The 21,455-nt window shown below is 42.8% G+C and overlaps 1 long non-coding RNA gene across 3 annotated transcripts; it reads right to left on the bottom strand.

Annotated features, from left to right (window-relative positions):
- Window positions 1-1,085: 1,085 nt before the first annotated feature.
- Window positions 1,086-16,742, bottom strand: LOC311596022. Of its 3 annotated transcripts, none has more exons than XR_014778668.1 (5): window positions 16,589-16,742; window positions 15,592-15,921; window positions 14,729-14,893; window positions 12,451-12,716; window positions 1,086-2,142 (listed from the first exon to the last, which is right to left on the bottom strand). It is a non-coding gene; the product is annotated as an uncharacterized lncRNA (long non-coding RNA). The 3 variants fall into 3 exon arrangements; XR_014778669.1 differs by lacking the exon at window positions 1,086-2,142 and adding an exon at window positions 10,659-10,894; XR_014778667.1 differs by lacking the exon at window positions 15,592-15,921.
- Between the last annotated feature and the right edge of the window lie 4,713 nt (window positions 16,743-21,455).

Below are 21,455 nucleotides of genomic sequence, written 5' to 3' on the forward strand. Positions count from 1 at the left end.
TCTTTAGTTCATTTTTTTTCATTAACATTTTCACATAGCTGCCACCTATAACACCTTTCTTGTTCCCATATCTTCTGAACGACATTATCTACAACTGCGTCTTTCCTTCAGGTATAACCCATATAAACACCTAAGGGACTCCTACCATGTTCAAATTCTGAGGCAAAGTGCCAATGGCCTGAACAGAGACCGAGACAATCCCTGCTGTTATTAGTTAGCTTTTCCCCTGGTTAGAACCAAAATGCCCGACACCAACAAGGTAATGAAAGAAAACATTTGGGGGCTATATGGTCTCAGGGGGTCCAGGCTCTGGTTACTTGGTTACTTAGGCAATATATTTTGGTAGAAGGAGCATGCTGCTGAGGAGAGCTGTCTGTTCACTTCCTAGACTCTCAGGCCTCAGAGAGCAAAACAGGAAGCGTTCAGGGATTGTATACCCTAAGAGCCCGCCCCCGGTGACCTACTTCCTTTAGCCATACCCCAGCTCCCATGTTTCTACAACGTCACAAGATAACACCAGTAGCTAGGGACCACTCCTTGGAGACATGAGCCTCTGGAAGATACTTCAAATTCAAATCGCAGCATGGCTGTGATGCTCGTGAGTGTTCATCATCAAGGGAAGACCCAAAGGTACAGTATCAAAAGGAAAAAAAAAAAAAACAAGACCAGAAGGCACTGGGTGGAAGTTAAGAGGGTGGCAGACTCCAAGAACTCAGAATGTAACAGAAAATTGTGCTGGGGTGTGACCACTCCTCGGGGAGCACTGCAGAAGCAGGAGGAGGAGACTGGAAGAGCCAGAGGATCGGAGGAGTTGTAAGGTTGCACGCCCTAGCAAAATCAGAAGCTATTCCCATAAAATACTGCCAATGTGACCGACCCTGCATGAGCGAGGCAAAGGTGCGCCACCAAACATGGCAAGCTGGATGGAAAAGAAGCCCACCAGGCCTCAAGCCTACACAAAGACCCACAGGCAACTTAGCAAAGCTGGCAGCAGAAGAAATGGGTCTCCCCAGGGAAGAGCGCACCAATGGGTTGTCCAGTGCCAAATGACCAGCTCTGAAAACGTACACACAAGCACTGGAATATGAACCCAACAGGTTATATTTAGGAATATGCATATACACATATATATAGAAACATATATGCATACAATGAAACAAAGAGGCTATGACTTTGAAGCCAAGGACTTAGAGGAGAAAGGATAAAAGAACCACTGTAGTTAAAGCACTATCTCAAAAAATAAACAAAACAACAAACAGACATCAACATGGGAAAAAAGTGAAACTAACTGCTGGCAGTTGCATTTTGCAAAACACTAAAGACAATATCTGTGGCTGTGTATCTACTTACACACATACACACACACACACACACACACACACACACACACATACACACACACACACACACACACACACACACACAGACTAACTCTTGAGATGGCAAATAAAAGTCTTTGTAGCCAAAGGGTGGGGATGTCAGGGGTGGGTGCGGCTCCTAGATGTAGGTGTGGCACATGACAATCCAGAATCCAGAAGTCACACACCTCGCTGTGCAGGTGGGGAGATGAGCAAGTGGCACCACAGGGTCAGAAACCCACAGGCCTCACTAGTGACCTCCATAAAAGGCCCTGATCCCCTTCGGTCACTCTCCAGATACACCGACCCCTCCAGCAGCAGTGTCTCCAGCAATCCACTTCCGACTGCCTTTTTATGACTTAACAACACAGTTTTTCCTCGAATTTTATGGCATTTCATTAAAGCCGCCAGAAGGTGATACTGCCCCTTTTTCTAGGAGTGAAATAAATTCCAGTTTTATCGCTTCTGGAAATGCCGGAGCAGCTGTCAGGACATTTGATAGATTTTCTCAATTACAGCACTTGTGGAGCGTTTTATACTTAACAGCAGCACCGCAGCCCCGTGCGGTACATGCGCGGTTTTGCTTCCCTTTCGTGTATCTTGCGCATCTTTTTCAGCTTAATGACCAATTTATTATTTTTTCCCTTTGATTTCTCCTTGCTCCCTTTTCCTCCCTTTATTCTGTTTCTCTTTTTGCTATTTGGTTTGGTGAATGATAGATACATTTCTTGTAGAAATGAACATTCTTCACAGAAGAGAAGAGAGGGGGGGAGCTCATCAGAACCTATAGAAGAAAAAAGAAATAGGTTAAAATTTAAAAGCAAATCAATTCTTCCTTTGGGGAGTTTACTGGTGATGCGTATTGCACTCCACATATGCAGTATTTATTAACGTGACATGACATATGTTGGGGTTTTTCCTCCTAATGGGATAGAAAACTCTGGGTGTGTGACTTTTCACACTAATAAAGCTCTTCGTTGGTGGCTTTCCTCATTATCAAAATAGAGAATATCATCTGTCTCGGATAACTTCGTGGATTATTCAGTACTACAGAACCATGGTCCCCACGGATGTTAAATAAATAAAAAAGGTTCGTGCGCAACAAAGGCCATACCAGCAGCATGTGCAGTAGGCTATGAGTGTGATCGAAAACACTTCTTTGGTTCTAACTGTGTCCTTTGTGGTGGGTGTTTTTGCTGCTGCTGTTGCTGCTTTTGTTGATGGTGGGGATCTTTAATTTGTTAGACATGGTTTGTTTTTGTGGAGTTTTTGGTTTTGTTGTTGGGGATGGTAAGTGTTCATGTGTGTGCTTGCGTGTGTGGAAGGCAGAGATAAATTTCAGATGTCGCTTTTCAGTTGCCATCCACCTTGCTTACAGAGCCGGAGCCTCTCATGGTTACCCAGTAATTACACTACTCCTATTGGCCAGTGAGCAAAACCATCCAGCACGGCAATTACAAATCCATGCCGCCATGCCTGGCTTTGTAGATGGTCGCTGGAAATCAAAGCATGCTGGGATAGTAAGCATTTTATTATTAGAGCAATCTCGCCCCCACTCCCTGCTTTGGGTTTTTGACACAGCATCTTGCTATGTTGCCCCAGCTGGCCTAGAACTCACTATGTAGAACACGTTGTCCTCCAATGTGTGGTGATCCTCCTGATGTCACCCTATGAGCAAGAGTTACTGATGACTAAAACAGAGCCATAGGTGGTGTGTGCATGTCAGAGCTACTCTCGGAGGGCTGGGGCAGGGCCGAGCCAGGAGTCTGAAGACAATTTAGGCTAAATAGTGAGATCCTGTTTCAGAGAGAGAGAGAGAGAGAGAGAGAGAGAGAGAGAGCGCTCAATAAATATGTGCTGAATAAACACAGAGAACTCAACACTGTACTTAGGACAGGCTTTATTAACTTTATTGCCTATTAACTTTACTGCTTTTTTTTTTTTTTTTTTTTAGTTTTTTAAGACAGCGTTTCTCTGTGCAGCCTTGGCTGTCCTAGACCAGGCTGGCCCCAAACTCACAGAAATCCACCTGCCTCCACCTCCCTGAGTGCTGGGATTAAAGGCATGCGCCCCTGAGTGTGCCCGGATCATTGCCTTTTTTTTTTTTTTTAATTGAATGACGTCTAACATCTCAGGGCCCTTCCTGTCATTGCCTCCTTTAAAAAGACAACAAATGGCCTGACTTCTAATAGCATTGATTAGTTTTGTCTGTTTCTCAAGTTATGTATCAGTGGAGTCGTGTGATACATACTCTTAGGTTTGGCTTTTCAGGTTTCCACCTTTCTCATAAGACTAACACGTGCTATTATACGAAGCTATGGTTTCTCATCTTGTGTTTAATGACACAAATGCGACCATCATCGCTGCTTATCGTATTTTGATGGGCATGGGGCTCTCTCTAAGCTGGAACTAAATGGACACTTTTTATGGATATAGATGTTTGTGATGTAAGAAGAAATTACGTGTTTCCTTCGTGTATGTAACTTACGACTAGAATAGTAAGATAAGGATGATCAAATACACATGGTAGAAAGTTTTACCAAACAGAGTACCGCCAGCAATATTTGGATTCAGTTCCACATCCTCATAATCATTGCTGTTCTCCTTTCAGCACTCTGAGATGGGTAGAGAAATCTCACCTTTGCCTTAATTTGCTTGTCCCTGGTGGTTAATCAAGTCGATTTATTTCCTCTACCCCAGTTGCTCTGACAACAACAGAAATTCATTCTTCCGTGGTTCTTTGTACCAGAATTCTGAACTCAAGGAAACAACAGGATTGTGTTCATTGCCTAGGGTCCATCCATTGACTCTTCAGGTCCTAGAGGCTGCTGAGTTTCTTAGGTACGCATTTGTGTTATTGCTTTCTTATGACTTATTTTATTAGCCTTAATACAAATTCATTGTCAGAGATATTTTTGGCAGATTTTTTGGTCACTCTGTAACTTGACTTCCCATCCTTTTTTTTTTTTTTTTTTTTTTTTTTTTTTTTTAAGATAAGGTTTCTCTGTGTAGCCGTGGCTGCCCTGGACTCACTTTGCAGACCAAGCTGGCCTCGAACTCACAGAGATCCACCTGTCTCTGCCTCCCAAGTGCTGGGATTACAGGCATGTGCCACCGCACCCGGCTAATTTTCCACTCTTCTCATTCTGCCTGGCTCTCAAATTTTAGTAGATTAATCAGTAGGTTTAGTGAAACCCAGTGACTTTTCCAGGTACATATTTAATTAGAAAGAGGTTATGTCCTCAGCCTCATGTCCATTCCCAACGCTTCTTTAGTGGATGAATGAGTTTCTGTGGTGCTACAGAACCACCGGAAATGTCTCCTTTAACATTAGAAATTTCTATTAAAATATTATTTAAGGGCTGGATTATTTAAGGGATAGCTGAATCGGTAAAGTTCTTGCCTTGAAAACTGACAAGGCCTGAGTTTGATTCTCAGAGCACAGATTAAAATGCCAGTTGTGATAGCACAGTGGTAGTCCCAGCACCGGGAAGACTGGCAGGATTCCTGGGGTTTCCTGGCTAACTAGTTTTCCTAACCCATGATCTCCTGTCTCAAAGGAGGTAGATCCTGAGAATAACACCAGGAAGTCATCCTCCTGCCCCCACACACCAATGCAAATGGACGTACACATTCATAAAATGATGATGATGATCAATATATTATAATAAATAACAATAAATTAAGATAATAAAATATTTTTCTTTTCAATAAATTGTCAAAACTTCATTTTATTAATCTCTTCAAATGTCTACTGACTGATGAAGACATTAATAAAATATGCTGCAGCCAGCCCATGGAGAATTGATTCTCTAGGGAAAAAAATAAGGGATTGACACATTGTATTATACTGATGAACCTTGAAAACACATTCATGAAATGGACAGTAACATAAGACTGTGTCTACAAGATTCCACGCACATGAATTATGCAGGCCAACAAATGCAGAGAGAGAGAAAGATCTGTGGGGATTTTTGTTAGGTGATTACAATATTCTAGGATTGATGATGGTAATGATTCCAAAAATCTGTAAATACGGCCAGGTGTGGTGGTGCATGCCTTTAATTCCTGCATTTGAGAGGCAGAAGCAGGCAGATCTCTGTGAGTTCGAGGCCAACCTGATCTACAAAGAGAGATCCAGGACAGCCAGGGCTACACAGAGAGACCTTGCCTCAGAAAAAACAAACAAACAAACAAACTCAAACTGTAAATATACTAAAGCTGTTGAGTTGTAGACTCTAAATACATGAATTGCATGAAATGTGAATTGTATCTCAATAAAACTATGTTTTAAAAAACTAAATCTAACTGAAGTCTTTTACTGTGGTTATTAGGGATATTCTCCTCTTAATTCTAGCCTCGTGGTATGTTCTGACAAACCATAAAGCATTTTGTGTATCTGAGCAATCCTAAGGGCATTGTTCTGGGCACCTGGCATATTTCAGATAGTCTTAGGTGGCACAATAGCAGCCTATCTCATAGGTCATTGGAAAGAATGAACTAAGTATTTGAGGAGTTGATATTTAATAGCCAGGTGCTTTAACTAAATAATTTAACTTCTCTAGGCCTCTGTCTAAAAATATATATAAATAGTAAAAATATAAATGTTATCCAGGGTCGCAAATTAGATGAGAAAATTACACACATTTTTTTAGAATATGGCAACAGGAGTTTGAGAACTGAAGAAATGGGAGTTTTACTCCAAAGATGCTACTTTCTTGCTTACTCTGTATCTTAGATGAGTCACTTATCAGCCCTGGACCTTAATCTCAGTCATGTATAACCTCAAGATGACAGTAGCCACATTTGAGGACTGTCATTAAAGACTGTGTCTCTTAAGAGTTGGGGTAGAAGGTGACAGCCGTGAAAGAGTGCTTTAAGAACATGGCAATACAGTTGTGTGCATAAACTCCCAGCAGCTGTGACAATGTGCACAAGACCTGAAAAAGATGAAGCCAGCCAAAAATCCAAGCATGAACAGTCAGGGCGTCAGAGTCCCAACCTTGGCCGAAGAGCCACTGGCCACTGATGGCTGCCGGGAGAAGGAAAGTAGGTGTTCCGGGAGGCTGCCCAGCAGACGGTCCTGCAGATACCCATGCACATACCGGCAGCACCAAGTGGGTTTAGAAACAGAAAGCACATCAAGTTGGTGGTGAATCATGGTAGGGTGGGATTGGAAAGGAATCAAGGGTTCAAAATGAGGGAGGAAGTAGATTTACCCAAAATATATTTATATGCATGCATGCATGAAATTCTCAAACAATAAAAACAAAGAGTGTGGCTTATTACTCTAAGCCAGATAAGGTTTTGGCTTTGGTAGAGGTCAGTTGTTATTAATATCAAAAGTACTAGAACTCATAAAATGATGGCAACATGCATTACTAGTCTGAATCGTTAAGTCGGCAATGAGATGCCAACAACATCCTATGGAACTGCAATAGAGAATTCCACTATCGTGCAAAGAAAACAAAAGTAACGGTTCTTCAACTTGGCCTAGAGTCATGATTTGTAGGTGGGGATGGGAGAAATTTAATTTTGCAATTTAAAGTGTTTTTTTAAATATACAAACATTCATCCCATATCTCTATGATTTAAACCATATTATTTAAGCCTACATCTATTTCCCCCCCAAAAGGATCTCATTGTTCCACAGTCTGGCTGTAAACAGACAGCCCCCTGCCTCAGCTTTCTGAGTGTGGAGTTCCTGTTGTGTGCCACCAAGACTGATTTACCTCACCCCTTTTATCACACTATTCCTCAGTATTATCTCATTTGTTAAATGGCATTTATAATGGCGTGTGACCCTCCTCAATAAATTTGGCATTAAAAATAGACAAATGCATCCTGTCTTTGTTGCTCGACACCACGTCACCATCAAGTCACATCCTACATGTTTGACATTTACAGTGATGGCAGGACATTATCTGAGATGAAATACTTATCACATAAATGAGTACTGTAAACATAGTTTAAGGAAACCCACTTATGGCCACTCAGGACTTCTGTCCACTTGTGCGGTTTACTCACCAGGTTTTATTGGCACTGCCCATACCCGTGTCTCCTCTCCTCTGTAGAGTCCTTTTCCATAAAGAGCTCTGAAGCTCCTCATTTTTATATTTCTAGGGCCTACTGCAGGGCCTGCCATACGATGCATATGCATTCATTCAATAATTATTTATCAAAGGCTTGCAGTTTCAAAGGGCTGTTCTCTGAGTCCTTCTGAATCCATTTACTTAAAAGCAGCTCACATGCACGTCAAAAATATTCTTTTCCATTTGATTTTTTAAAACAACTTTATTAAGAAAATTTTGCTGACTTTATTCTAGTTATATTTCTGTAAGCAATTAAATGTTACATCTGTAGTTCTTTACAAGATGAAGAATAATTTAGACTTTTCCCTAATTCGGTCCTTCCTACAAATTAACCCAAACTAGTGAAGCCTCACTGGGCTCACCCAGTGTCTGTGCCTCCAACTTGGTTTTGAACTCACGTGTTCTCAGATCCAGATGCCTCGTGCTCTAAGAGCCTACCTCTGGGCCGGTCATTCTGACCCCAGAAAGCTTTTGAATTGGGAGCAAATTTAAATAAACTATGGTTACATGTGGTTTAAAGTTGATGCTAGCACTTGTCCGCGGAGAGCATGCAGATAGTGTTGAAAGTCTGCATTTTCTACACAGTTCCTGATTCCTGAAAATTAAAGAGGGAAGAAGGAACATAAGGACGAAGCCTTGGTGCGCGATGGCCAAAGTGGACTGAACCCCATGGTGATGCTTATGGGGCAGTGGGCACCTAGATCAGAAGTCCAGAAAAGAAATCACGGAAACTGGCTGCAGGGGGCGCTGCAGAGCCATGAGGCAGCTCTGGGTGCCTCCGAGCTGCTTGGCATACGCAGTGTGGTGCTCTTCACCTGCAATCCTTGTTGTACTTCCCGTGAAACGACCAGAAACAACACTTCAACCCAATCTTAAGTAAATTCTCAGACATGGGGGCTGAAGAGGTGGTGCAGCTGTTCAGAGCACTTGGTTGTTGCTCTTGCAGAGGACCAGGTTCAATTCCCAGTATCCCACGGCGGCTCACAACCATCTGTAACTACAGTTCCAGGGACCTCACGCCATCTTCTGACCTCTGCGTGCACCAAGTACACACATTCTGCACGTACATACATGCATGCAGGCAAAATATTCATTATGCATTAAAAAATAAAACAAATCGTTAAAATGAACATTAATCCCACTACTTCAGAGGCAGAGACAAGCTGGTCTCCATGATATCCAGGCCAGCCTGGTCTACATACCTAGTTCCAGTCCAGCCAGGGCTACAGGTTGAGAATCATGCCAGCCCAAAAATAAAAAATCAGATATGGACATAGATGTCAGCTGCCTATACATCAGGCTAGAATTCAATCATTTCAAAACCTCATTCATATTTGTGCTTCTTAAACCTTTCTGATGATGGTTCTTAAGACAGTCTGATACGAAAAAAGAAAGAAAGAAAGAAAGAAAGAAAGAAAGAAAGAAAGAAAAAGAAAAAAGAAAGAAAGAAAGAAAAGAAATGTCTATAATACATAGGGCAATAACAAGCTAAGAAGCAGAGGGGGAAATCATTCCTGGTGTAATTAGCTTGTATTCAGCACACAAGATTGTATTACCCTTCTCTTGGCAGGCAAAGGCTGTCCTTGTTCATAAATGTTACCCTACCCACAGACTAATCTAACTATAGTAAATAATTTGCTCCTTTCACAATTCTGACGTTTCCCCAACCTGCTCGTTATTTTCATTTTCTATATTTTCACAATAAGCATTGCAGAATTGCAAGTCTCATGACAAAACCAACATCTCTGTAAATGACGCTTCTCTTGGTCAATTCCTTGCCCACCCAGCATCAAAAGTGCCATAGCCCTCTGTCTTTCAGCCCATAAAATCTCTATTCAATAAAGAGTCGTTAATTTTTGATCAGCCAAGTGGGGGTTGTAATATTTTTACAACACTGGCAATATTACAGAAACAGAAAAGACAATACTTCATTTGTCGATGCAGGCTGAAGACGGAAGTGGTAGGCTGAGACTGAAGATCCCGAGACCTGGCAGCTCTGTGGCCTTCGGCATGTCCCTTGGATGTTTCTGAGTTTGAGGCATCATTCATTAAATGTCACCCATTTTCCCAGGTTATTTTGAGGATCAAAAAAAAAAACCATAATGAAAATATTTGTAAATTGTAAAGAGACACATAAACTTGGAATATTGTTCTTTAAAAATCTCATATCTTTTAGGGGTTTTGGGGTTTTTTTTTTTTTTTTTTTTTGGTTTTTGGTTGTTTTGTTTTTTGAGACAGGGTTTCTCTGTGTAGCCTTGTGGACTCCTTTTGTAGACTAGGGTGGCCTCGAACTCACAGCGATCTGCCTGCCTCTGCCTCCTAAGTGCTGGGATTAAAGGTGTGCGCCACCACAACTGGCTAAAATCTCATACCATTTAGAAGACCTGCTTTACACTGTGTGAGACTGTGGTCCAGCAGCCTATAGGAAACATGCCAGATAGACCCTTACGATGGCCCCAAGTCTATCCTCCTGCTAGATCTTTGTGCCTTGCGTGAAAGGCTTTTATTGTTGTTTTGTTTTTGCTGAATTATTGATTTTTCTAGGTTTGGTTTTTTTCTCCATAAGAATAAGTGAAAAGTTTCATAGGTTGAAATTAATCTCCATACATGCTCTCACTCCATCACTTCCTTGCACTAAAGGAGACAGCCCATGGAACCTTAAGCCTGTTTTTAAGGACCTCGGTGATATATGGACATTCATTTCCAAGTGCTCCCACTGGAGCCATTCTAATCTGGGGAGCTCTGGGGACTGTTTGAACGTGGTGTATATGAAGTCGTTTCTCAGCCACTTCTTCTCAATGTCATGTAGCCAACAGGCTGAACCAACCACACACAGTAATGAAAACATCCTGTATTTATAGCAGTATTTCTCCAAGGAACATCCTTCAGCAGGAATGCCTGAAAGAGCTCTAAAAATTGAAGGACATATTTCAGCCATGTCTAACCTGTCTCCGAACCCCTATAAAAATGGTCAGGGTACCAAATTGTGCCTTACCCCGCCTCGTGCTATAAAATGAAATGGGAGAGTTGTTTGGCTTTATGACTCTCCATGTCATTGTGTCTTTTTGCTATTACATGGATGTAAAAAATAAATAAAAATAAGCTATATTAAGCATTATGCCATGTTACGTGCGTGCACGCACACACACACACACACACACACACACACACACACACACTGAGCAACAACATAGCATCAGCTGTAAATTTTGCTTTATCTTACAGAATCTTTGGAAATACTGTTCTGTAAAAATTACTCTACCAGGATATAATTTTAGATTTTCCCACATCTTCTCAACCCAGACAAACCTCATGGCATCTAGAAACACTAGGAAATTCTTTTACAAAGGCAGAAAAGATATACAGTAAGCTCAAGTTTGTGTTTTGTCTTCTTTAAGATCTCTGAGGAGGAGTCTATCCGGGTGCATCGAGGACACTTGAAACCTAGCAACAAAGAGCACACCACGTACGCAATCACTTACGATGGAGGACAACACATCTGTCTTGCTGATGCTTTTCATCATTAGCCCTTGTGCAAAGTGACCTAAAAGCAGAAAGTTTTCCAAGACTTCTGGGATGCCGAGCTATTGATTATTTCCTTCATCACTGTAGGGGGGAAACAGAGGGACTTTCCTGAGGGGCAGGTGCTCCAACGTCGATGGCCATTTTATGGCCCTGCATTTCAGGAAGGCAGCTACGTACGGTATCACACTCCATGGAGGCAGATTCAATCCACTGGCTAAGGATTTTCACCTAAGGGTTTATGTGAACCCAGGTGATGGGATTTTTCAGCCATCTTTTTGCTCTTGTAAGCAAACTTGGAGTTTCATAACTCTGAATTGTGTATATACTCAAAACATACATTTAGGCTGGGGATGGAGCATACTTTTTTTTTTCCTCCGAAACATGGGAGGCAGAAGCAAGTGCATCTCTATGAGTTCAAAGCCAGCCTGGTCTACATGGAGAGTTCCAAGGCAGTTTGACCAACATAGTGAGATACTACCTGACATCATGAAGACTGAACATTAGCACTATGTATGGCTTGAGGACCTACTGTGTGACAGATACTAAAAAAAAGCTGTCTGACCCATACCATCAGCAGGAATGCAACAGAAAATGATTTCTCTCTCTACTCCCCTTATCTTCACCAGGTGAGGGTAGGAAATTACTCAAAGTGATATCACAAGAAACAGAAAAAAGGACAAAAGTTTGTCCTATGGATGAGCTACTCCGAAGAGTCTAGAATAATCATGCTTAAGCCATGAAGGAGTGAAGATTCACCAACTTCATCTTTTCCAGTGGCCCACCATTACCACGGTTCTAAAACGAAGACAGAAGCAATGGGGTTCTCCAATGCTGGACAAGCCTGGTACAAGGGCACAGAGGGGGAAATCACAGAGGCAGGCAAAGGTATGCAAAATAAAATGTTGCTCAGATATTCATCAAAATCTAATTCAAGAGACCTAATGACAGCTTGATGGAGAACTTTTACACATCACTCCGGACTTTGTGGGTGCCAGTGAACAGCTTAGGCTGAGTGCTTCTGTGCTCAGACTCACTTTCAAAGCTTTCTAGAAGTTTCAGGGTTATATGGTCTTTGTTGCAAATTACAAAATCCAAAAGAATTAGCTAAAGGCCAGAAAAGGGAAGTAACTTGGAGCAGAGCACATAGCTACATGACAGAAAGCAGAATCGAGACTCCAGCCTTGGACCACCTCACTCTAGAGCCTGGGCTTCAGCCATCACCCGACCCAGGCCTCACCAGTACAACTCTGCTCTTTTCTTCTGTCTCCCTAATTTCATTAGTTTTTCTGTGTACGAACACCGTCAACATTGTTATTCATTCTCCACTTTATATTTTGAGAAGGGTCTCTCTCAATGAACTTGGAGCTTGCTGATTCGTCTAGACTGGCTGGCCAGCAATCCTCAGGGATCCTCCTGTCTCTCCCTCCCACACTGGGATTATAGCCATAACCATCAATGTACCTGGCCTTTCTTACCTGAGTCCTGATGATCTAAAAAGGGCTTCAAGCTTGCTCAGCAAACAGTTTGCTGTCTGAGCCATCTCCTCTTTCTATATATTTTTATACACACACTGTATAAAACGCCGATAGAATTCATTCCATCCAGGCAGTTATTTGGGTTGATAGTGTGCTTATTCTGGGTGCATCATAGTATTTGAATAACTATTCTCTCCACATTTATTCAATGTTACTGAGTTCCTACGCCAAGCCAAGCATTGTGATGTGTGGAGAGTCACAGCCCACTGGAAGAGATCACATTAAAATGAAAATAAGTGCTTGGTTTCCCATGGTACAGTAAGGCATAACCAAGAGATTAGAGCCTGCTTATTGAGCTGCAATCCAAAACCACATTATTGAGCTATAATTTCCTATTTGATTGACATGAAAGGGCTGAGCAACTGGCCCAAGGTCAAGCTTCTAGTCAGCAGCAGTTCGTTTCACGTATTTTATTGTCTCTGACATACCATGTTTTCATGATCCGTTCTCTCTTAATAGTCTTATGTAATGTTCGAAACATACTTTATGTTTTACAGACATTTTTAAAAATGGAAGGCTAAAGAAGCAAACGTGTCAGCACTCATGTTGGGCTAGATCGCATTTTGGCTGCCAGCTCTCAGGACAGCAAAGCTCCTCCGAGGTCTGGCTTCCCCCCAAGCCTGTTTCCAGCCTATGGAAGCAGTTAATTCTGCCCTAAATGCATGCTGTCTTCCCTCTCCTCAGTAGCTTTCTAGCGAGGCTGAGACTTAATTGGTTTGGGTTGGATAATTCATAGTGCCTCATTAGGGCATCAAAACACATGCTAGGCTCTCTAGTAATTTTCTCCCCCTGAAAGAACATTGATTGGCTCCTTCACTGGGAAAAGAATTAGCTAAAGGACTCTCGGGTTTGTGCAAAAAAAGATTAAGTCCACAACGGATAATTTCAAAGTGTATTGTACAATCAGATTTCTTTGAGGCTATCTGTCGATCAGATTTCTCTTCTCTTGCAAAAAAAAAAAATCTTCTTGAACCCACACAAGGGCAAGTTACTACCTCGCAGAATTTATATAAACGCTGGCTGTTCTAAAGTTCCCACTTGCTAGCCTCCCAGTGTATTCTTTTGCCCCCGAGATCCGCGTTATTAACACAGAAAGAGGGAGATCCTGAAAAATGGTTTCTCTGCACATTCTGGTCATTTCTTCTGCGGCCCACTCTCGGCGTAGCGGGTTCAGTCCGTGTCCCTTCCACCTTCGCTCTCCGTTCAGCATGAGAGCATGCTAACTGTGACTACCTGTGCTTCTTCTCTGCAAGGGAACACCCAGCCTTCTTCTGGGGTGAGAGGAAGTGGTGCATCTGACAGAGGATTAGGTATCCAGATAGCCCAGCTCCAACCAGATGTGGTGATACACACCTGCAATCAAGGCACTCGGGAAACTAAAGCAAAAGGATCTTCAGGGCTAGCCTGGACCACATGAGCCCGTACTATATAAGTCCTAGGTCAAACTCAGAAACATAAAAAGACTCTCATAAAAGGGGGAAAAAAAAACCTACTTCTTTCTTACCTCTCAGTTGGGATAAGCCTGGTCTATGGGGTTTCAGCTTTGATATTTTAAGATTATTTTATTTTATGTATATGTGTGTTTTTGCCTGCATACACATACATGTGCACCATGTACATGCCTGGTGCCACAGATTTCCTGGAACTGGAGTTACAGACAATTGTGAGCTGCCATGTGGGTGTTGGGAATTGAACCCAGGTCCTCTAGAGGAACAGCCAGTGCTCTTAACCACTGAGCCACCTCTCTCCAGCCCTTGGCCTGTGTTTCACCTTCTTTCCCAGATGTTCTAGGCAGAATAAACGAGTGCATCTAGATAATGCAATCTTTGTAGGCTTCTTTTTCTTCCTTATCTCGTTTCCAAATTTTACTATAAGAATTTCTTGTTGTCACCTCCCAAATATGGCACTTGTATTTCAACCCTTGTCCCAGTATCTGCTTCTGGGGAGCCTAAAGAAAAAACGTTCCCCATAGTTCAGTCAACCGTTAGCCTTCATCTTAACTTTGTCTTAACCCTTGAGGCCATTTGACTGCTATTTTGAAGGGGAAGGAATCATCATCTCCCCGGTGACTTCCTGTCTATACTGTGACCCAGAAACGTATACAGTTATGTCTAGGGGGCTGACAAAGTAGACTTACCAAAAGCCTAGTTTCATTAAGCTTCGTAGACCTTCCTCCCAGATGACACTTAACGTAAGAGAGGAAAGAAATGACACCTACCAACTTGGCCCAAGGACTTCAGGCTGGTATTCATAAGAGAACAGACATTGTGGAGGGGGGGATGCTCAGTGGTACTTCAGTTTCTCTTCCATATCATCTTACTCAAGACATCCTCATGTGCCATGGAAGGCCTTCTGAAGGCTCCCTAGCATAGAATGGGTGGGGCTGAGGGAAAGGAGGACCGTGAAACAGAAACAGTAAATTAACTACGACATAGTCAGTGACTGTGCTTCTTAGAGATGCTACGGAGGCCAAAACAAAGATTTCTTGTATTTTTGCTGTTTACATCATTTTTACCCTGGACTGGTATGTCATGGGGAAACAGAGGCAGAACTTTACCAGCATCTTGGACAGATACAAGCCTGCCTTGGTTCAGTCAGGAATTCTCTCGGCACAGCACTGCTCTGAGCCTTGAGGGGGCTGCCCTGCCTTTCTTTCTTGTCTCTTTCTTTCAGATCTGATATGACCCTTAGCTTTAACATGAATGAAACTGTGAATGGACCTCCTTGGAGGATTATGGAGTCTGAATCCTCCAGGACTGTCCCATAAAGCCCCTGTCAGTCGATTTTGCCTTTGGGCATCTAATTTAACTGACAAATCTGAGGAATCACACAGAGGCAGCCACCTCCCCAGTGACTTCACAGATGGGAGTCCTGCAGGGAGGAAGTTATTCCGGCGAGTTTGACATTACCTTATGTTGCGCATTCTCCTGACAGGTCTGCTCATTTCTTAATGGCATAAAAGAACTCGATGTTAAGCATGAGTATCCCGACTTGATAAATACCATGCCCTCTTTCCTGGCTCTTTTAATGGATGTCCTAAAGGCATCTGAACGTGGCATTTTACATTTGGTAGAAACTTACCAACAGAAATATTTTTGTAATTAGCTTTGGAAGGCCCAGCCTCCAACATACGAGGTCAAGTTTTTCCAACAAGCAAAATACAGCCACTGCAAGGACAGGAGTGTTTTGAGAGCGAATAGAGTGGAGGTGGGAATTCACGATGCCTAGTGCATGTGGGTACACTTTGCAAAATCAAGTTGGCTGCAGAAGTCAAATCATGTCTTGGCATGATGCCAAGCAGGGATTATATAGTTGTGAGCTTCCATCACAAGAACAATTAATTGAAGCTATGGTACAGACCAGTTTTTAAAGTCTCCAGGCCAGCAAATTCTTCCCGAGACACGCTGCTAGCTACAAAAAAAAAAAAAAAAAAAAAAATCTGAGCACAAAAGAAGTATATACTCTATACATTCATCTTTTATTAATATTTTGACAGTCAATTTGGCCATAGTCAGAGACCTGGCACCACACCAAACACCATGTGCATGGTGCCAAGAGAGCACAAATTAGTGAAACAAGACATGACCCATGGGTTTAGAAAATGTGAAGTCTACAAGGAGAGTCAGACGACACTAAATAATACCCAAAAACTGAGGAGAAAATGCAGACTTGGATATAAAGATACGATTACACGTGTGAACCACGTGGCTCCGCAGCAAGGAGGCCTGCAGAGGACATCGGATGAGGAGTAACTGTTATCCCCTCGCTAGAGAATTTATGTTCATAATCACATGAATAACGACAGGGAAGTAATTCAAGTTGGAGGGAGCCAACTACTGGGTTCAGTTGTAAAGGTTTTGAGAGCGAGGTCGGAGCAGAGAAACACAGGGACCATTGTCATCAGAGAGAGGTACTGAACCAACCCAGTGGCAGAAGTAGGTCAATTTCACGCAAGAGAGGCAGGCCTGGCCAGCTTAAACAAAGACTCCATCAAAGAGAGAGTAGAGGAAGAGGCAGGCAGACACCGCAGCGGCCTGGCAGAGAAGTTTGGATTTCATAACAGAAAGCCAGGATCTACCGTAAGCTCTCGAAGAAGCACAACTGCCTAATTGGCAGGGGCCATGGAGAAACAAACAGGCAGGGCTCTTTGTTCAAAGATGATCAACAGTTTTAAGACAGTTGTCGTCGGCGCAACGTCAAGGCGCTTCCGAACACAGGGCCTTGCGGAAATCAGAGTGGGCTGGAGAAAACGCTTCCTGCCGGCTGCGGGTCTGGCTCCGGCTCATGAGATAGAGACCCACGTGGTAACCCTTTACTATAGTTTGCCAAGAAACGCTCCCGAGAAAAATCTAAGACGCAACAAGCCACACCCAAGATGTAAAGTTTCGAGGAGAAAGCATTTTGGATGACGTCAGGGAAGCAGGGCGTGTGAACACGCGAAAGTGAGGTGAGGGTTCTCTGAAGTGACCATTTCCGTTTATTACCTGATGGTATTACTCCCTCTGCAATATGTGCTGAGTGATGTCCCTGCGCCGAGTGTGCCAGGACCAGATGGGAGCTCCAGAAGGACAAAGGTTTTTGTCAGTCTTGTTCATCTCTATATATCCAGGTCCCAAACAGAGTCTGGCATACAGCAGTCACTAAATAAATAATGAGCATGTGGCATGCATGACTGGATGGGTAACCTTGCATCAGTAGGCTCCCGAGATCCTTTGTGATTCTCTTCCCATGAACTGAGTTCTCTTAAAAAACAAAAACAAAAAACAAAACACAAAACTGTGTAAGCAAGCATAAAAAGCGATGTTTTTATTAATATGAGGTTGAATCCGAAAAGAATGAACAGTGGGTTATTGGGAGAGAGATGCTCTCAACTCGATGTAGACAAGATAATATAAAGAATTAGGCAGAGTAAATAAAATCCCTCACTCAAATTGCTTTGTGCGTGCCTGTAAGTTCTCCTTGCACTTTCAACAGACTAAAAATGAGCACAGTGGACGGTTATGGATGTGTTTTGTGGAAGAAAGGCGACACAGGCCTCGTGGGGTAGACCCGTGCATAAAGAGGAGGCCTCAAATCTACATCAGGAGATAGATGAAGGACTATCATTCCTGTGACAGAATCCATTTGTCATTTTTACATAACTTCTTCTTTGACTGAATATTTTAATGAAGTGACCAACCACTAGACCTAGCTGCATCAGGTAAGAAGGAATCAAAGTATAATTCAGTAAATTAGTGGAGGCATGAACCAACACAAAGGAATGCTAAAACATCCACAGGTTAGGCCACTGACTTTACTATAGATTGTAGTAAGAGATGTTAGACTTTTTATACATTATATAGTTTTGTTTTCATATTAAATTACATTTTTTAAGGTTTCAATCACCCCAATTATTTGTATTCCCTATCCTGAGAAGGCTTTTCCATATATCAAATTGCCTAAGAAGTGAGTGAGTGAGTGTGTGTGTGTGTGTGTGTGTGTGTGTGTGTGTGTGTGTGTGTGTTAAACCTTGGCGCACACGTAGATGTCAGAGGACAACTTGTTGAGAGTCAGGTCTGTCCTCTCATCGTGTGGCTTCCTGGGACAGAATTCAGGCCTTCAGGCTTGGCATCCAGCACCCTTACGCACTGAGCCATCTCATCTCTCCAAAAAGTAAGTTTTAATCAGTATGCTGGTTGGTAATCAGAGAGTAAAAACTTCTTTAGGAGCATGTTTTATGTAAACCCTAGAAACTGCCCAAAGCACCTCACAATGGAAGAGCTATGAGTAGCCAATACCCAACTATTAGAGTCTCCAACATTGGTATTCTTTTCGCGCCCAACTCATGAGCAGTTTCTCCTGAGCAGAGACAGCAATGAGAAACAAGATTGATAAGCTCTTTGTGATGGGCCAACTGGCACTCAAAGATGGCCAAGCCTTTATCCCGGGCACCTGTGAGTATCTCACTTTGCATGTCAGAATTCACCTTGCAGATGCAATTAAGCTGATGGAATTAGATTAGCCGGGTGGACCGAATTTAATCACATGAACTCTTAGAAGCAATGAAGTATATTTTCTGTCGAAAACTCCTCATGGGGGTTAGGCCACTGGATGCCAAAATGCAGTCTCCTGGCATTTGGGAAAACAACAGAAGGAAACAGACTTTTAGCCCCATCTTTCTGAAAGCAGGTCCTGAAAGTTCCCTGGCCCTTCCATGGATAAAGCACCCTATACCCGAGGAATGAAACACCCTTATCTTAGAAGACCCAGGGTCCCAGAAGCAAAATGAATGGGCCTGCCTAAGCCTACCTTGTTGTCCGCATAAACACACACAAACGCCCCGTTTTTTGGCCCTCCTTTCTAAAGGTTCCTACATTACATAAAATTTCTAATCATTAAATATATAGATTTCTTCCCAACATGAGAAAAATATCTCTAGGCTGGACACAGCAGTGCACATCTGTAGTCCTAGGTGCTTGGAAGGCCGAAACGGAGTGGATCGCTTTTACCCAGGAGTTCCAGGCCAGCAGAGCCAACATACCCAAAAAGTACAAAGGAAACCTCTCTTCCCAACACCTGTAGTACTGTTCATATCTTTACACTACTGTGTGCACTGATAAAGCAAACGTATAAACATACATATATTTGATTGCCCCAGGACTGTGAAAGAACTCTCACAAAGCATAAGGAGGCTAACACATACAGGAGACAGCAGTGCATAAACTGTGCCTCCGCAGCAGCCAGCAGGTGAAAGCAGGTGAGGCCAAAGCTCACCCAGAGGAAAGCTCCTCCCCTCCTTTCCTCCTCTGACAGGGCTTCCATGCAGTGTGTCGGCATGACAGCTCACTGCCTCCATAGTATAAGGAGCAGCTTCGCGCCCTGGATGGCTGACACCTGGACAGCCCTTCCTTGATGAAAACCCTAATGTGGTTGATTTCCCTCCAAGTGTGTGCAAAGCCTATTATGCTCCTTTGATCAAAATTATGCAAAGATCCAGATGTTTACTTTCATTATATCCTCCAGGCAGCAGCTGGTGTCGGATGACCCAGCTTCGCGTGCAGTATGCCTGTCCTTTGAGTTCCGTTTGGCAAAGAGAAAAGTGGATAGGCGAAAGTGCGGTTTTCTTGTTGTTAGATTCTTTTCTTAGGTTGAGCACGAGCCTACAAAGACTGTGCTTTGAAATTCTATTTCAAGGCTGGAAGGCCTGCTTAGTTACTGTGCTGTTGCATCCGTGGGTCAGAGTAGGAACAGAGCCTGTCTCAACTGCTCCAGGTCCCCCAATAAGAAATCAAAGTTGTTGGCGGTTTGGAGATAGTAGGGAAGAATTTGCTCAGAGGTCATGAAGGCCGCTGGCAGAAGTTTGTTCTTGTGCTTGCGTTATGGACATGCCTGTTTCTGCTAGTTCCCAACAGACTAAAGCCCTTCACTCCCAAAGGGTTCTTGTCAGACTTTACATGAGGCCTACACCTCCGAATGGGCGCTTCAGGCCCTTTTCACTCTTGGGATTCTCTGACCTCCCCTGCCTTCTCTTGTTCTACATCCCCCTGACTCCAAGCAAAGGAAGATCTCTGCTTCGAAGGGTGTGTGTGCTCAGACTGACCTCATCTGGTTCATAGAGTCCACCACCCTACGGAGCATTTCCATGTTGCGTTTCCAGTATGCAAAGTAGTAAGTCCACAGGTTGCAGTGCGAAGGCCTTGAACAGTTTGAGGGAGCCAGCCTGACCCCCGCAGACAGCTTATAAGCCAGCCTTCCTTCTCATCACTGACAACTCATGCTCCCCATAGTAAAAGGGCACTGAACTTGGGGAGTCCAGTATCATGGTCATTGAGCAACCTGTTTGGTTGTGGAGTGTTTTATTGGGCTTTTCTATAGTTTACACAAAACTTCCTCCCAAATAGATTTTTTACTCTCCTTACCAAGAAGAATTTGGATCAAAAGTTTACCTCTTATGTAGCCTGACATCAGAAAGGGATTGCAAATAGTGGGTCAATACAATCTTTAAACTATCCTAAATAAACATGGGCTGGTGACATGGCTCTGAGGTTAAGAGCATTTATGCCCTTGTAGAAGACATAGGTTCAGTTCCCAGCACCAACATCAGGCAGTTTCATAACCACCAGAACTCCAGTTCCGGAAGACTCAATATCTCTTTCTGGCTTCCACAGGCACCTGCACACATGTGGTGTACATAAAACAATGCAGGCACACAAATGCACATAATTTAAGGACAAATAAATATTAAATACATACATAAGCATCAGTGGTTCTCAACCTATGGATAACAACCCTTTCAGGGGTCAAACAACCCTTCCACAGGGGTCACCTAAGACCAACAGAAAACACAGGTATTTATATGACAAATCATAACAGTAGCAAAGTCACGGTTATTATGGTAACAAAAAAAAAAAATTTGTGGCCTAGGGGGTCACCACAACATGAGGAACTGTATTAAGAGGTCACATCATCAGGAAGGTTGAGGACCACAGGTATACATTAAGTATAGGTGTGCCTTAGCCTGGTTCTGATGCTGTGACAGAATACGTGAGGTTAGATAGTTTTAAATAACACTATTTTATTATTACTTTTCTGGTGGCTGAGAAGTTCAAGATCAAGGCTCTGGTGTTTGTTGTCTAGTAAGTGTCTTCTTGTTACATCTGCCATGGCACAGACACCTGTTTAGTAAGATCCACTCATGAGGGCAGGGCCTTCATTTTCTAACCATCTCCTAAAGGCCACACTTCTCCATATCATCACATGTGTCTGGAAGGGGCAACCAACACTCAAATCACAGGCATTAACTCACAAATTAAATTTATATTAACACAGATACACATGAAAGTTTAATATACATCTTAAATGAAAGCATTCTAGCTCACACAATGACTCACCTGGATTTGATAATATGCTTCAGTAAGCAGAGCAACTCCCTAGATCTGGGCGTTGTTTGGTATTTTGAACGGTCT

The sequence above is a fragment of the Acomys minous genome, assembly GCF_964271855.1.
Source record: "Acomys minous genome assembly, chromosome: 4".
Classification (NCBI taxonomy): domain Eukaryota; kingdom Metazoa; phylum Chordata; class Mammalia; order Rodentia; family Muridae; genus Acomys; species Acomys minous.